The 17882-nt window shown below is 40.9% G+C and overlaps 1 protein-coding gene across 1 annotated transcript in view; it reads left to right on the top strand.

Annotated features, from left to right (window-relative positions):
• bckdhb (branched chain keto acid dehydrogenase E1 subunit beta) overlaps positions 1-17882 on the top strand; it is a 51219-nt gene that overhangs the window by 20720 nt on the left and 12617 nt on the right. The gene's annotated exons all lie outside the window — the stretch shown is intronic.

The raw sequence follows: 17882 nt of genomic DNA, 5'->3' as shown, positions 1-17882 counted from the left end.
TTTGTTCCCATCTGCCTCAAAATCAAAACAGCCTTTTGATTAGGCTTTTATCAAATTTCACTCAAAGGGCAGAAGCATTTTTGGTTGAGTTATAATTATCATGGGGGCTAATGCATAGAGCCAGTTATTCTAAGCTTTTACCTCTGTTAGTCAGAGGCTGAGCGCACAATATTCTGGATCAAAATAGATTGCGTAAGATTTGTCATCTGAGCTATATCGGCCTCAATTCAAAACTAATGAAATAACCAGATGTGTTTGGTGCATGAAAAGAGATGAAGGAACAGTGTGTTAAGGTGGACTTGTCTTCTTTAGTTACTTTCTTAACCCCTGCAGGAAATTTGTATCCCTTGGTGTTTCCTATAGCATGAACATGGCAGGGTTTATGTATAATTTAGCACCGGGACTTAAATGCCTTAATTTCGATTATATGATTCTATAAATATTTAACGCATTTAATAGCATTTTTCTTTTCACATACAAAAGTCCCGAGCTAGAACCTCTGTATTGCTTCTGATAGGTGCGTTAATCTGGCGCACAAATAGCACCTCCAAACAACGATGGACAACAAAGCCTCTTCTCTCGGCCTACTAAAGGCCTTTTTTTTACTTCAAAAACCAATCTGATGAGATGCCATAAAAGACTATTGTTGTGCAAAAACGATTAAGCCTATCAGCAAAACTATTCAAGGCTAAAGTAGCATCTCAATGCATAGTGCAGCAGCACAAACGTCCCCAATGCAAATGCCAGCGGCCACAGCTTAAAAAAAAAAGAAGATATTTTGCTATTTTTAGTTTATTTAGGTTATTCAACCATCAGATTGGTGCAAAGCTCTATTGTATTCAGTCAGCTTTCAAGTGTTTCAGTAATCGCTGGTCATTCATGTAACTTCTTCAGTAATGTAGACTGTGGACTCTGACATTTGCATGGGGTACATCTGTGCTGCTATATATTTTACACACATTTTTTTAAGAAGAAAAAAATTGCTTTGCACCGTCAAATGTGAAAAATTTCCATCTTCTTTACTTTCTATCTTTGTAAAATGAATGACCTTTCCTTCTCAGTCCTCTTGTCGAGCCAGACAACTCGTATAACTCGTGACCTTTTTAGATTTTTTTTTTAGAATGTGACAACGAATAAGAATTGCCCAAAATAACTTAATTGCACCAAAATGGCAGTCTAAAACAAATCTCTCAGAAATTAAAACCCCGCTCTTAAAATCCATAAAGCAAACCAAAAAAAATATAAAAGCTTAATGTCCACTTCTCAGTAGCAATAAGACATAAATGGATGAAATGAGAAGCAGGACCCCTCGTGTCCTCAGTGACCCGGTGCAGTACAGCCCTAACCACTGGCTGCTGCGGTGACGCTCCGGACTGGCAGGACTTCACATGCCTGAGAAACGGCAGTAACTGCAGATGGATATAAATATATATATATATATATATATATATATATATAGATATATTATATAAATATATATATATATATATATTAGTCTCTGGAGTGAATTACTTTTCTAGGTGCAAAGCAGTAGCACTTTATGGTCCAGGTTGTTAGATTTGATGAACGTGATGTGGATTCAAAGTGTAGAAGAAGAAGAGCAGGTAGCAGTGGGGAATGAAGAAGAATAGGAAGGTAAGGAGAAGGAAAGTTTTATGTTATTTTTCCCGTTTCCTTACGGTCTTCTTCTTCTTCTTCCTCTTTTCTTTCATTCTTCTTCTATCTGCTACCAGATTTGAGGTGAAAATCTGGCCAATAAGATCAGTTAGAAGAGTTACTGTCAGCTCAACACAGAGGGAGCGCAATTTTTCGGCGAGATTGTTGGAGCGGGCATGTTTTACCATTCACTGAGTTGCATTTATGGACATAAATGTGAATAAGACATGTGCTCTTTTGATAATTATACAGTATTATGATGGCTTAAGACAAGTCTCAGGGTGTTTGGCAGGAATGTGATGCCATAGTACTGCCGCTACATAAGAGTACCTTTCATTCTTTGAGGCCTCCATGCGGCAAAGGCATCGTAGAGTCAATCCACCAAATGAACAAAATGGCAAATTATCACCGTGTCTCGACTTCCAAATCCATTTCGTTCAGACGTCGACCTGAATGAAATGCTGTGACGAAACCCTTACTTAAACTGTCTTAAAAGTAGTTTACTCAAACTCAATTATATAAAACAATATTGTAAAGAAGAGGAGGCCAATATTCACCCACAAGGAAGTTGGAGACTGATGGAGAGTTCCACAGAATGGTTCCTTTAAGTTAGAGCCGGGTGAAAATGTTGATAATCTTCTAAAAGTAATATATCGTAATATCTTCTGTTTAAATTAATATGTTGTTGTGGGAGACAGTGGAAAAACTAAAGTTCAGATGAGACATTAAATATGCAGCCAGAGCTACAGTTCCAACATTTAGTTCCAGTTCATCTGCATCTGGTGGAAAGTCCCAGTCAAAGTCTCAACCCAAATCCAGTTGAGAATCTGTTGAAAGACTTATTTCCTTAAAATGCTGTCGCCATCCAACCCGATTGAGATTTAGCAATTGTACGAAGACTCGTTCAGTTATTTAATTTTCCTTGATGTGAAAGCCCGTCTCAGCTCCACACAAACGATTCTAATGACAGCTTTATCTCCTGCATGCCATAAAGTGCTGCAGAATCACTTAATCACTTATTTATTCATGTCAGGTGGAAGGGGAAAACATCTAAAACATGCAGGGCAGTAGTCCCTGAAGACCGGGAAGACTCAACGGACCGATCATAAATATTACTTTCTGTTGCAGTCCGTTTAGAGGAAGATTTAATTCTGTTCTGATGGGTAAATCCAAGGATTTAAGAAATTCTGCTTTCTTTATTCCGTGACTGTAGACTTGCCGTAAAGTAAACACAGCTCTTGATTGCACTTGGTTCCAACCACTGTGCGTCGAATCATTATGTCGTCCATACATGCAAACAACGCACAGCACGTATAGTGGACTGTGGATCGCACTAAAGTTTCTCTCTGAGAAACATTTTTTTTCATCCAGGTGCTATTCTGGGGCTGGAAGCTGTCGTAACAAAGCCAGTGTGTCAACTACTTAATTCAAAAGCTGGTGCACTTGGCGTTGAGCTCTTCCGGCATGCACATGTCTCTTTGAAGCTCGCCTTTTTTGTGCTCCTTATTAACCGGCTGTCAGATTGGGAGCGTGCAGAGACTGCAGGGATGGTCTGCAGACACACATCTGGCTCCTGGCAGCCAATTAAAATTGTTCATGTCCTGTGAGTCACACTTACCTTGTGTATCTCTCAGACGAGGCCGTGTGGCGAGCTGGCTCGAACGGTAGACTGAGCCCTGTTTCTTTTTTTTTAATGTGCAGACGCATGAAGCAAATGGAGACTGATGTGTCTTGGAGTAGGAGATCGTTAAGGATGCACTATGCAGGAACTCCCCCTTCTTTTTTCTTTTTCTTTTTTTTCCCTTTTCCCCCAGACCACCACCAGGTCCGCATCCATCCAAGCATAATCAGCCGTCTGGTTGACAAAGTGCTTTATGGAGAGTATATGGTGTGAAAGTCCAGAAAACGATGTTTTATTTTCTCGCACTGTTTTGATTGTTCTAGTAAATGTAGTCAGTGAGGCCATTCTGAAAGTAGTAAAAGTGTCTGGTTTTGTTTTGCCAAATGCACCGCTGAGACGAAAAGGTGAAAACCGTCTTCCTCCCAGTCCAGGCGTTGCCGGACCACATGTGGAGCTGCGTAAAGACGCACTTCCTACATATGAGGTATTCCATTCCTCACCGAGCGGCTGGGCTGCTCTCCCCAGTTTAATGACTTTTATAGTTTTTCACGAGAGAATTTGAGTCATTATTTCCTCGCATTCTTACATGAACGCACATTTGCTTTACTTGTCTGGAGTAAGAAATATTTTCCGCAGCTCCCATTAATATGCTCGTTTTTCAGAGTCCAGATCTGGCCGGCTAGGAAACTGAGTATCTCGCCGGAGCCAGTCATAATACAGTCATCAGTTCATTACCTCTGACGGGAGGACGGTACTTCCCAAAACACCGCACACACACACACAAACACACACAAACACACGCAAACACACACAAACACACAGGTTCTGATGGGTACAAGCTCTTCCACCTGGGACTCCTTCAAAATTTCCACTAGTCTGAATTTATCAAGCGTGCGCTCAGTCCATAAGAGGCTTCTCTGTTACAAAATTGCTATTGGTTCACTGATGTGGCCAAAATATAATCTTGTGGTATTGTGGGAGAAACATCTACAGGAGGACTTCAACATTCTCTGCCACTTGATAACAAAGGGGAGCACAGATTCATGTGAAAGTTTTTGTTTTAACAAGAAGATATTTTGAGAAACATTAAGTCCGGTCTTGTTTATGAAGCATTTCTATTGTTTTCAATGGAGCCCTGTTTTGGACAGTATGTCCATATTTGGTTTTTTTGCACAGTAAAAAGTATTGATTTTCTCACCTTTCTCTACACTTTGCTTCGAAGAAAGAGTCTGCATCCTACGCTATTGAGAAACGTGCTTACTGAAGGCGTGGACTCTGTTAAAGTTTTAAACAACTGGATCAGATTTTAGCCAACCATTACGATTTGGTTGTAGCGTGTGTAACTTAACGGAAATGATGTGCACTGTAAACAACTCTTGGGGGAAGTTGGGCTGCTACATCTTTGCCAGCAATAAAAAGTCTTAAACATTCCTCCTGCTCCAACTTTTAATTTCTCTAATTGATAACTTCAGTGTGGAATCGTAGCCCACACGAACCGAACGGCTTCGTTCACTTCCTTTGCCAATTGCCAAACTACAGAAAATCAACGTCATCATTCATATGTTCTTCTGTTCGCCCAGTTGAAATTCAAACCGGACAAATCGAGTTCAATGGGAGAACTCCCAAACGGAGCACTGAAGGTAGACGAGAATTGAACAGAACTGCGTAGGAAGCCAGCGTCCAGGCTCTCTGAATGTTAAAAGTGAACATTTTTGTTTCATTAATGAAGGCACAAATTAACTTCAGCAGACTTTTTTTTGGCAGTTGCGGGGGTTTGTCCTGGATATACTTAAGAGTCCCTTTCCATTTCTTTTTTTTTTTTTTGGTTCTCTGTCAGTATTTTTGGACTCGTCCAACTGTGATTCACTCTTAGTAAAGTATAAAATTGAGGATGCGTTCCTTCCAAGCAAGTCTGCATTTGCCCACACGCTTGCAAGTCCAATCTCTTCGGATAAAGCCCCTTCTGTCATTTTTGAGCCAAAGTCGGTTTCTGGCAGCACTTAAGATATATATCTATATATATATATATATATATATATATATATATATATATATATTTTATTGACTATTGATATTTTAAGCCTAAATTCTATGTAAACTATTTGTTTTCATCATTGCAATAACGATTAAAGGTGTCACTGAGAGTCTACCTCAAGCTGACTGAAGCCACACACGGACTATTTAGGAAGCCAGAGGCTGTCATACGCCACATTGCACTTGCACACATTTTCTCTGCTAATCCAAGAGGAGCCGTGTTTTCATTAACAGCTTGAGTTCCCCGATTCATCAGCACTGCTTTTGTCTGGCGTGGTCCGTGAAAGCTTTCTCCAGCGCGCTCTCTTTAAGCGAGTGTGAAGTTTTATCCCTCAGGAGACGGATCTTGGCTTCCACCTCGGCTGAAGTCTCTTATGACAGCAGCGCTGCTTGGATCTCGGCCCTCATTGTGATGCAGCCGCTTCAGGATAAACCTTTTCAACCCGAGACACACATGCAAAAGGGAGTGACTTAAGGATGCAAGTGCTCTGTGATCGTCAGTCTTTCCAAAAAAGAAAAAAAACCCAAAGATGGTTCTGCGTATTACCCAAACAAAAGGCGTATTTTACTGGATGGTTAATGTAATTGGAGGAGATCCAGGGAGAGGCTAATGAGGAGGAATGCGGCCGAGCATCTGCTCTGGTTCTTGGAAGCGACGCAGGTTGTGATGTGTGCTCTGTGCACTCCCGAGGCTTTCGCTGATAAGATCGTCTTATCGTGGCCTCACTCCCCCACGGCTTTCTCTTCTAATGGTTTCGAGCTGTAATGCGCGTCCCGAGTCGGCCGACGGCAGGTAAACATGGCGAACGACCACAGCCGGGAGCCAGGCAGGGAGAAATACGGCAGGGCTGTGTTTGTCAATCGCTCAGGTAGAAAGAAAACACGAACGCAAATGGACTCCGGCTCGGGAACGGGGGGGGGGAGTGTTTTTGTTTGAGCGTCTAGTTCAGCGTGTTATCAACAAGATGACTCTGCATGTTGTTGGCTTTTATGCCATCCTCAATAATTACACAAAGGGAGTAATCTATCATTTGAGGTCGCCTTAAACAGTGTGGAAATGTTATGAAGCTGCTTTTCAAAGAGGCGTTAAAATGAAAGTATATTGATATGTACGCTGCAGCAAACCTGATTGTGGCTTTTTCACATGGAAACAGTTTTGTGATAAAGGATGGAGAGGCTCTCAGATATAACATCATTTATTACCTATATATGAGGCTGCAGAAAAGAGGCTATCTTTAGAGGGAAACCCAAATAATCAGCATGATGTTCTGTCTCTTTTTTACAAACTTTTTTTCTTAGCCTGGTCTGAACATTTTTGAAGATGCATTCTACTATCTAAATGTTTGATAGTGTGCTTAAGTGGGTCCTTGAATGTGGTTAGATTTGTGCATGAAAGATTAAGGCCACTTTCCGCAGAAAATTATTCCACCTCATGCAGCAGCGACATTTTTATGGTTCACAATAAACATCAAGATGTTTGCTTCATTTCTATACGACGGCTTAATGATGGAGCTTAACATTTTTCCCCTTGTGTAAAATGTATCATCTTGAATATTAAAGAATCTTATAGTTGCAGTTATGAAGTAACAAACTCTGAGATGGACTGGCGACCTCGCCTCTTGCACGATGACCAACATGATGGATGGATGGATTGAAACTTGAACCTAGAACCAGACTTTTTACTAGAGGATGCATTTCCAGAATAAATTGTATAGCATACAATTTCAGGGTTGTTTACTATTTATTTTGCCTTTTTTTTTTTTTACTACAACACAAATCTAAATGATTAGCGACCAAATAAAATGGGTATGTTTTGACAAAAATATACAAGAAAGTATTGCCTTTTGACCTGGAGGGCGAAAACGTTCCTCCCCAATTCTTGCATGTGTGGAGGGTTTCCCAAACACCTATCATACGTCAGATGTTTCCATCCATCCATCCATTTTCTGTTCACCCTTGTCCCTTAGTGGGGTTGGGAGGGTTGTTGGTGTCAATCTCCAGCTACGTTCCTGGCGAGAGGCGGGTTCACCCTGGACAGGTCGCCAGTCTGTCGCAGACAGCAGGTGTTTCATCTCGCATAATTCCCACAATTACGACAATTTTGGGAATAACCACATATTATTGGTTATTCCCAAAATAACCAATAATTTGGTTATTTTTGGGATAACCAAATGATCCCAAAATAATTATCCCAAATTATTTTGGGATAACACCACATACCAACATCTGTTGCCCAGGCAAGCACACACACACACACACACACACACACAGGCCATCCTTCTGATGTTGTGGCTCATACATTTACAGCTGACACTTTTAAAATTCCTTGTAAAATTTCCATGTAAATCCATGTTTACCTTGCTACACTGCCTGCTTTCAACAGCCTTTGGCCCACCTTCATATGATTGTTCTTTGAAACTTGCCTATTTATTTACTCTGCCTATTGACTTTGTTCCCTGGAACTGTAATTGCGCTTCTGATGCTGATATCTGCTCTTGAAGCGTGTCTGCTCCTGCTCTCCAGCATTAGATGCTGCTTCCCCCCCCCCTGCTGTGAAGGTATGGAAACTCTTCACTTCTATCAAATTGGAGAAAGTGGTGATCTCAACTCCAAGGCATCACTTTTCATTTGTAGTAATTTGACATGACCTTATTCTAACAGCACTTGGAGCCTCCTACGCTTGTTTCGTTTCCATGAAACTTCCAACAGAAGTGATGACCTGTCCTTTCTCTTTTGTGTACTTTTTCCATTTAGAAATGTATGTCTAGGTCCTATTATGACAGAGCAGCTTATTGAGGCTACCAACAGATGATCTGCTAGGTCCACAGTCTGGTTTGTTAGAGAACTAGTGAACATCGTTTTGTGTTTCTCATAAGCAAAGTCAGTGAGAAATTAGATACATTTTAGTATTATAATGTACATAAACGTAGCTTTTATACCATGAAACCATTTTTTTAAGAGGTATTTTCTTAATGAAACAAAAACAAGATGAAGTGTCTTCAGCCTTTTAGAAATGAAGTTCAGAGTCAATATGTTAGTAAGTGTGAAAAGTTTCCTGCGGTTTGCTTTTTGCACAAATTCAGTGAAATAATGAGCTTCAACTTTATGTCTATAATGATTTAGGTCACATTTATATGGTAAAAATACTGTTTGTTTTTAGACCAAACGGTGTTTTTGTTTGGTCTAAAAATATTGTAGAGGAAATAATATTTTCACATATCAGTTGCATACAAAAAACCCCTAAAAGATTCAGAAACTAGGAAGCTTTCCTCTGGAAATAGTGCCATGTCAACCAAGTCATCTTAACTATGAATTTGTATTTCATTTACAAATTTAAAACCCAGAATATTCTTTTAATTTCTGCTGATGAGCAACAAAAGCAATCTAGAAATTTTTTTTTTGAGAGCTCATCTTATTTACAGTGCAGCTACGTTTCAAAGATTCACTACAGATCAACACACTAAAAATGTCTTCTCATTTTCAAGACAGAAGCCAAGCAAGCCAAAACAACCACGCATGAATAATAATAATAATAATAATAATACTAATAATAATAATACTATGGAGTCCCGTGAATCTGACATCATCCAAATAACAGTGAAATCCCACATCTTATTTAAAAACACATGCTTTCACAACATTTCCCCCCACTAGCAGATTGAAAACCAGTAATTGCGGGATTATGTTTACCCCACTTGGTCTTTTTTTTTTTTTTTTTTTTTCAATCGCTGCAATCTTCTCGTACTGTCGCTAATGCACGGTTTGCCTTCGCTGCTAGATCACTTGCATCGCCTCAATGCCCAGATCTGACACCCGGCTCCCCGGCAGGCAGAGGCTAACCCTATGTGACTCTGCGGCCTGGAAGCAGCGGATTCAGCCTGTTGGCTGATGATTAGCGCACAGACAGATCGGACTCATGCCTCCCCTTCAGCTGCGGGGTCTCGGGGGGCCAATATCTGCTTCTTGGCTCACTGCAACACCCTCAGTATCTTTGGCCTGCCGTTATACATGCAAGCAGACTGGAACCAATCAAAGTAGAAAATAATGACACAGGCACAGCGGTCAGAGGTTTTGGGCACAAAAGTTTGTATTTATTCATCCCGAGTCTGTAATTTCAAAGTTAACACCGTGCCCCATGGACAAACCCAGCAGGACTTTGTGGGGCCGGGGGTGAGATGGGGGGTTCATATGGTATTTGTTAGCATGTGTCATTATGCTGTCATGAGTACAGTGAGCTGTTAGGTAGTTAAATTGGTGGAAAATTACTCACTAGTTCAGAGGTTTAGCTTCTAATTCTCTCCCTGGGCTTTCCTTGGAGTGCTGTAATACACACAGAAGAGAGACCTTCAGAAAATAGAAAAAAAAAAGAAAAAAAAAAGATATCCTTCAGCTCTGTTTATTCGAGTTCCATTGATTTTAAAAAGACACAAGAAGCCCAACTGTGGCACATAAAAAAACAATTAATCTTTCCACTTGTCTTCTGCAGTCTCTCCACTTGTGTGTCTTTAGCTGATCGTTTTTCCATTCCTCATCTTGGCAGTGGCGTCGGCTCACATACCACAGCTAGGCACTGGAGATTTCTTAAATTCTTTGCAGGTTCCCTCGCCGGTAAATTGTGGCCTTTAAATTTGGCGGCTCTACAATAACAGAGTATTGAAAACTCATACACAATACAAGCTTGGATGAAAAATAGCGGACATTGGCTGTGGCTCAGTTGGTGACAGGCTTGCTCTGCGGCCGACTATCGGACATTGGAGGTAATAATCTCTGGGTGGAGAGTAGGTGCCAAAACATAAACAAGGCAGGGGAAATAACACAATTTCTGCCCCTGTGTTCACCTCTGCTCTTATATTCTGGCCTGTTGCAACATTGGAACCTGCTAATTACTGTAATAATTGTGATGGCAGTGAGAGCTTTAGATGTGCAGCCACCTTTCTAAAAGCAAGCTGCACTTTTAAATTGGACACTATTTCCTGATGGCTGGGTCGTGTTTTTTTTTTTTTTTTTTCCCCACTGTAGAAATTGTTTTGATGAGGAGCCTTGGCCTGAGGTATGGGCAGATTGAGATCATTGAGGTCAGCCTGTGCGCTGATAACACAACCCAATGGAAAACACTGTAAGTCTGAAGTCACAAGGACAGACAGACAGACAGAAGGTCTACTTGGATAGTACACTCCACCAGATGATGTGTTACCCAAGATTTTTTCCACATCTTTTTTTCCATAAAAAAAAAAGTGGGCCATAAATTATAGTCACTTCCAGAAGTGGAAACCAAACTGAAAAATAATTCTTCTAGAGTCTCAAAGCATTTTATGTTTTTATTTTATTTTTTTATTTTTTTTCCCATCATCTTTGGGAAAAACACAATGTATTTTGCAATGACAAAATGTTTTCCCCCAAACACGTTTCCACATCTGTTGACTTTTATGTTCCGTCCTGTCATCTCCCTGTACTGCAGTGGTTCCTAAAGGGTGGGGTGCGCCCCCTGGGGGCGCAGTGCCATTGCAAAGGGGGGGGAGGGCAGGAAGCAGTATGGATGAATAAAAAAAAAAATAAAAAACCAGTTACACAAAGTGTTTCGCTGTTAAGATGGTTTGTAGTTTGTTTTGTTGCAACCTGAAGTGTGAAATAAAATAGAAAATTGAAAACAAAATATGTGTTTAGGTTTATGTCTGGTTGAACGATGTGTGTGCCCAGTTTTTTTTTTTGTTTTTTTGTTTGTTTGTTTTTTGGATGGGGTGAGGAGAAGGGGAGGGGAGGTGGTTATTGTAAATCCAGAAATCCTTTGGGAACCACTGATGTACTGTATCCTTTATGCTATTTGTTACAGTTGGGCCTGCATGGGGGATCAGGCTGCAGATCTGTTTGGGTGAAAAGCTGATACTAAAATTGCCAATGTGCTATTTTTTTTACCCCATTGTTCTGTAGCATTGCAACGTTGTGATGAGGTTTTTGCTCCTTTGGTAAACGGGATATTTTGAATTGAAGGATTGACAGGGATGGCCATGTTGCTTCCACAAGTAGTTGGTCATAGAGCTGATAAGGATATCAACTTACGACATATCCTTCATATGTCATTTGTCTGGAATTGTTGGAATTGTTAAAAAACATCTTAAAAGTTAATGGCAGCTTTAAAATTTTGACAATACAACAGTGATTTCCAACCAGGGAGGAGTAAGAGAGGAGGGTAAAACCACAGAGACGTGTTCATTTATTCATTGCCTTTCTCCAGTTTTATCACAGAAAGAGTTAAATGTTGATTGATTATTGGGTTAATCAACAATTACTGAGTAACAAATAACTGTTGTTGGAAATCTCAAATGTCAGCTTAGACATCAGCCTGCAGATCCATCGTTTTTAGCATTTTATTGCACTGCAATAAAATGTTAGAGATTGTGCAACAGCAGGATAGAAAGTAGAGCTGGGGTGTGTTAGATATGTATGCATGTGTGGGCGACGCACACCATCAAGGTTGCTTTTATTGCACATGTATTCATCATCCAGCCATGTTGGTCAAATGAGTGACAGGTCATGAAATCCTAGACAACAGTAACAAGTAAGATTTGTTGTTGTCTAACTTTACTGGCCTTTACCTAGAATCTGCTGATGGGAATAATCCACTGCTCTACAGAAAAGTTCCAGACCGTTTCCCTCAAAGGCTGTATAACGTCTTTTCATGCAGGATACTGCGATGAGTAAGAAAACCTCCTTACAAGACAGTTAAATTCATTGAAACCGCCCCGCATTGTCTTAGATTACTTTGTAAAGCCTATAAAATTTCTTTATGATTCTTTTTTACTGCCTTACAATCTGCTTGTGTAGCCAGTGAGATGCTCACCGAGAGCTGTCATCACGTTGGCTACTCACTTTCCCATACATGCGTACTCACTGATAGACTCTTAGTGATGCAGAAATGTGGTGAGTGTGGATCTTTTATTACCTCTCATTCTGCAGTAAGATGGGAAGTTTTTTTTTTTTGGGTCTGCTTCCTCTGCAAATTTGCCACACAGTCGCCGCTCTCTCACTACACGTAAAAGATCACTTTCAGGGGCCTCGCAAGTAGCCGAGCCTCGTCGTCTTCGGCTCTCATTTGTCACGGACGACGCACAGTGGCACATGAGTTAGGGCGCTGCTGTGGCCGCGCAATTACAGGGTCGACGGAAGGCAAACAGAGCCAAGCGGATCCAGCGGCAAGGACGACTCCTCCGTGGCGGCACTGAACTAAACATTCTGTTACTGTCATGTTTGATGGACGGCCTGAGGGATGGAAGAGGAACATTATTATGGGAAGGCCGGGAGTCATTTGCTGTCTCTTCAGTTCTTGCGTATGGAAACGTTCAGTACTAGCACAGCACAGCAGACTGTTTTGGTTTTTTTTTCTCGTTTTTCGTCACCACTATTTCAGGTTTCTTGTGAATGAGTTTAGCATTGTACAAATACAGGCGCAACACGTGAGTGCCGGAAGCTTCTTCTGGAAAGATTTTTGTACATGTTCAGAAAGCATGTATGGCACATGATGCGACTCTGTCGCTGTCGAAAAACACCCCGGGTTTCCGTTCAGTACAAAGTGGCTTTGTAAACTTTTTTTTTTTTAATTTTTTTTTTACATATTTTCTTCAGTTGTCACAAATTTGTGACAACACAAAGGTCAAGTATTAGACTGTTTTCATTTAGTACATACAGCAGCTTGAAGAAGTCAACTTTTCCACATTGTCTCATTTTACAGCCATGGACTTTAATGGATTTACTGGGATTGGACAAAGTAAGACATTTGGGCAGAATAACATTTTTTTTTTACATAAAACATTGTCTCGCATTTGTATTTTAGTGCCTTTTATGTCAATACCACAAAATGTGATCCACTGCGTCCAGTTGCCCCGGTCGCCTGATTAATAGAGTCCAGCTGTTTGTATTTAATCTTCATATAAATACAGCTGTTCTGGGAAGACTTCAGATGTTTACTGGAGAGCATTAGACCGCAAAATTTACCACACAGGTCGGAGATAAAGATTTGAAGATTTTCATAACATTTTCCATCCACCATCTGAAAAAGCCTGGTAGTGGATTCGACAGATCTGGCCTTCTGGAAGGGAAGGTGGCGAGAAGACAGCCATGACAAAGTCCCATTTGCGGTTTACTACAATTAGCCCTGCCGGTGACACAGCAAACATGTGGAAAATGGTGCTGTGGTCAGATGAGACCAAAATGAAACTATTTGTCCCTCACCGAAAACGCCATGTGTGGCATGACTAACATTATAGATCACCCTAAATGCATCATTACCACCGTAAAATATAGTACCAGAACCATTTGGGTGTTGACCTCCTTTCAACAGGGACCATGAAGTTGGCTAGGTGCAGGGAAAAAAACACTTATTAGAGGCTCAGAACCACTTGAGGCTGGCTTGGAAGTTTACCTTCTGGTGTGACCGAGATCCGTAACGTGCAGACGGAGGCTCAGTGTGTCCAATTAAAGGTAATTTCAGAGGCAGAGAGTCGGGGAGTATAATGAGGTCTGCGTAATAACTGAAAACGAAGACACAAATTAGGAAAATGTGGGTCAATTATAATTTCTTTAATTTATATTGCAGTATTGAACAATTTAATGTTTGCCCATTATAATGCAGCCTTAGTTCACATGTAAATATATCCATGTGTTGAAGGGGCAGTAGTATGTTAAATCGACTTTTTTGAGCTTTATTATATTATAATGCTATTCCCTTATCAAAACCATACCAGAGGTGTTGCTTTGTTTATTTATTTATTTTTTTTCACACGTTTGAGAAATCCTTTAATTTCCCATAGCAACCATTTAGATGTGCAAATCGCCTGCTTGTTATAGAGTGCTGCCTTCAAGGATGAAACTCCTGCTCAGACCTTCAGTTTCCAAGTTTTCCCGTGAATCCCGCCCACTCAGATCCTTCAGACTAGCCAGTAGCAATTTCCAAACACCTGGTGGATCTGCGCATCTGCTAAGCTCATCATATGAGCTACTTCTCAGTGAAGTAGCTATGTTTTAAAGGGGTTAATAGAGGAACAATGTTGTGATGACTTGCCGAAGGCAGCGGGGGGTGGGGGAGGTGGGGGTATGAGTTTCTTAAGGAGACAGAGACCCAATTTCTAGGCATTAGTCATATTTGATATATATACAGCATTTTTATAACTGAAGGTAACACAGTAACTTGGGCTATAAAATGATATTATGTGGCTGGAAAACACATAATCCTGTCCCTTTAATATGGCTCAGTCAAAGTTCAGACCCGAATGTAATTGAGGATACACAACACTCTTTTTACTATCCTTTCCCCTACACAATTAAACACTACTTTGTCTTGGTCTATTACATAAAATCCCTATTAAAAGTCATAGAAGTCTGGGCATGAAACATGGGGGGAAAAAAAAAGTTTAGGGAACGTGAAATTGCAAAGTACTTACTGTTCATACTTCCACATCTGTTGCGTGTGTTCTTATGTGGAGGGCCACTCATCGGTCATGACGTTTTGGGAGAGACACCGAATTTAAGTGCAGAGATAGAAAGATGGTGTTGGGCTTGTTCTGTGAGGCCATGCCAGGCCAGCCTCCGAGCGGCGAGGCCGCATCGTGGGATGACTGTCGCGGCTGGGAAAACGGGCTCCATAAAAACCCAAACGGTTTAATTCGATGGAAGTCAGCGATTCACAGAGAGGCCAGGAGAAGGGGGGGGGAGAAAAAAAAACAACCAAAAAACAAAATGGGGTGATGGGGATGAGACGGGCTGCAGCGGGACGGAGCCATGCAGAAGACGAGACGGATCCAGAGAGCGAGGGCAGAGCTCTACGCTGCTCATTAGGTTTGGGTGTGTATGGGAACGGCAGTAAACATGACATTTCTTCTGCAGCCAGCAGAACGACTCCGGCATCAAATAACAGCCCTGCAGTACAATGAGTAGTAAAGCTGTGGCCACCATAGCTGTCGCCCTGCCCGACTGCCATCAGCTGCCACCAACCAGGACTCCAGGATTTGACTCTGGTCCACTGCAGAACCAAAGAGCAAGAGGTTTCTACCAGACATCACAAGTTTGGTATTGAACCGTGTAAACACTACAGTATTTTTCAATTCAACAACAACAACAACAAAAAAAGATTCAGTTGATGCTTTCACTTTATTATAAGTAAAGTCCTGTGTGAAACGTTGCTGGTTCATCTACCCAGCCACAGTTTCCTTGCTGGCACTTAAATCAGGCAAGGCTCCGGGTGTGTATCCTTGTTTTATCATATAATTATTGTCTGGGAAAACTCTTCTAGTAAAATGATAAGTTTACTCATTTATAGGCTGGCTGTTTTAGAGATACGGGTTTTCTCTGAAGCTTGACAGGGTTTGGAAAGAAAAAAAAAGTCTTTTTATAAACTTCAAAAAGCTTTTTCCTCTAAAATGTGTAAAAGCTTCCAGTTTCACACAGACTCTGCTCGTATGTATTTGTTGCACAGTTTTTTGGGTGTTTTTTTTTTCTATAAATCTGCTATCAATTTCCACAGACTCCTAATCTTTATATTGCTGCTGCTTTGCTCTTTCACTGCTTTGATTTTGGTGAGAGATTTCCTTGGTTGGCGGGACGTGATCCGCTTGGTAATAAATAGATCAGGCACATGTCCCTGGTTCAACCATAACGACAACATACTCACTGCAAGCACATCTCCCTGATGTTATATTGGAAGATTCATGACATGTTTGACTGTCCTTCTCTCACTGAAGACATATAATTTCTCCCCTTTGGCTGCTTCTAACTTATCATCTCCTTACACTGTCCAGCGTACTTCCTATGGCTCCACAGCAGTCATAAAAGTCTTGGCGTCACTGCTGCTTTGAGTTTTTGTCATGAAAGGTGCCTGTCATGGGCAAATAAAAAGAGCGTGTGATTTACGGGGAGAAAAAGGATCGCACTTTGGAACGTTTAAATGTTCCCTGCATCCAGAAAGTCCATTTGGCAACCAGGGTCAACCGAGTTGTAGTACAAAATATCTCTGCTGGAGTTCTGTCACAGTCTGATGTTAGATGTTAAAGCAAAAACATTCCTCTGTATGTCATTTGAAACTGAAATTGAATTTAGGAAAAGGACAATTAAGGATGAACTAAAGTGTTGAGATTTGACTGCTTTTGAAGCGTATTTATGCCCCTTTAACTGGACTTTTTTTTTGCCAGATTGCAACACAAATTGTACTTATGTGAAAGACTAACGTAAAGTAGCTTGGTACAATCCAACCCGATGTTCTACGCTTTGCTGTGTGCAGAGGGTCTGGACCCTTGGCTATTAAGAAACCATTGCTCGCTGGAAGCATGGACTCTGTTCAAGTTTGAAACGATTGGATCCGATTTTACCCAGTCGCTAATGCTTGTCAGGGTTGTATGTAATGCACCAGCTCGACCGTGAAAGAATCTACGCTATGAAGCTTACCAAACATTGCGCGTGCTGTAAACAACCATCCCCGCCCATGGTTTGACAGAATGGTTGCTACATTCAGCAGCAAAATGACAAGTGAAATAACGCAAACATGCCTTTCATCTGTTTGCTGTAATTAATTATGAAGAAGCAGGAGTACCTGAGCGACATATGTTAAAATTGGTATCCCAGTTGCATTGAATAGCTCAATGCAAAAGGGGCTTTGCTAAAAATTATTGTGTTAAATTGACGGTGACAATTTTCTAATAGCTTTCATAAGCGTTTATTATGCTTAGCCTCATTAGCATCACCTGAGTTAGCGAAGAAATGGTTGTAGACGTCAAAAGCCAAGATAAAACAAGGTAGTTATAAAAGTTTTTCCCACATTTAAATACAAAAGGCTAAAGGTAAAATTACGCCCACATTTTTCAGATTTAGATGTTTTTAAGATATTTTTTTTAAGTTTGGCAACAAGTTTCTGCTGACTGGGAGTCCTGATTTGAATGGAGAATCTGTTGACAGAGCTAAAGATTAGGGTGATGGTAACGTCCTCAGGCTTAACGACCTGGAGTTCATCACCAAAGATAAATAGTGCTGACCAGCAATCATAAAAAGGGTTAGATTGCTGTATTGTCAGTACAGACTTCTCTGTTGATTGAGAGCATATAGTCATTTTCAACATCCTCTTTAAAAAAAAAATTATTTTACTTCAATGTTATTGATGAAGTGATACTCCTTTTACTCAGTTTATATTTTGAAGGATGCTGGTTTTATGGCCTATTAAAAGAGATGCATTGCCTGGAATATGAATAGTTTTGAACCTAATTGTGGGTCACGGTGTTTAAACCCCACCCTGAATATAAAAAAAGCATATAAAGCATATGAAAAATGAACTCCCGATGCAGCAGTAAGAAGTGTCCCCTCAGGGAGCGGATCAACAGGGAAAAATCTAGGCAAGTGATCGTGTCTCACTGCAGAACTGGATGTCAGCAGCCTTTTGTGTACAAGTTTGCCCAAGACGAGGATCGGGTTCAGCGTTAGGGTGGAGCAGGGGATTGGACGGCGGCTCTGTTTATGCACCTGACCCGCATGAGTCATTGAGCTGAGGCAAACTTTACAGCAACATGTCATATCAAGACATCGCCCAACTCTCGGC

This window comes from Gambusia affinis, linkage group LG05, assembly GCF_019740435.1.
Source record: "Gambusia affinis linkage group LG05, SWU_Gaff_1.0, whole genome shotgun sequence".
In the NCBI taxonomy this organism is placed as follows: Eukaryota; Metazoa; Chordata; class Actinopteri; order Cyprinodontiformes; family Poeciliidae; genus Gambusia; species Gambusia affinis.
This window is presented reverse-complemented; position numbering and strand designations above follow the sequence as displayed.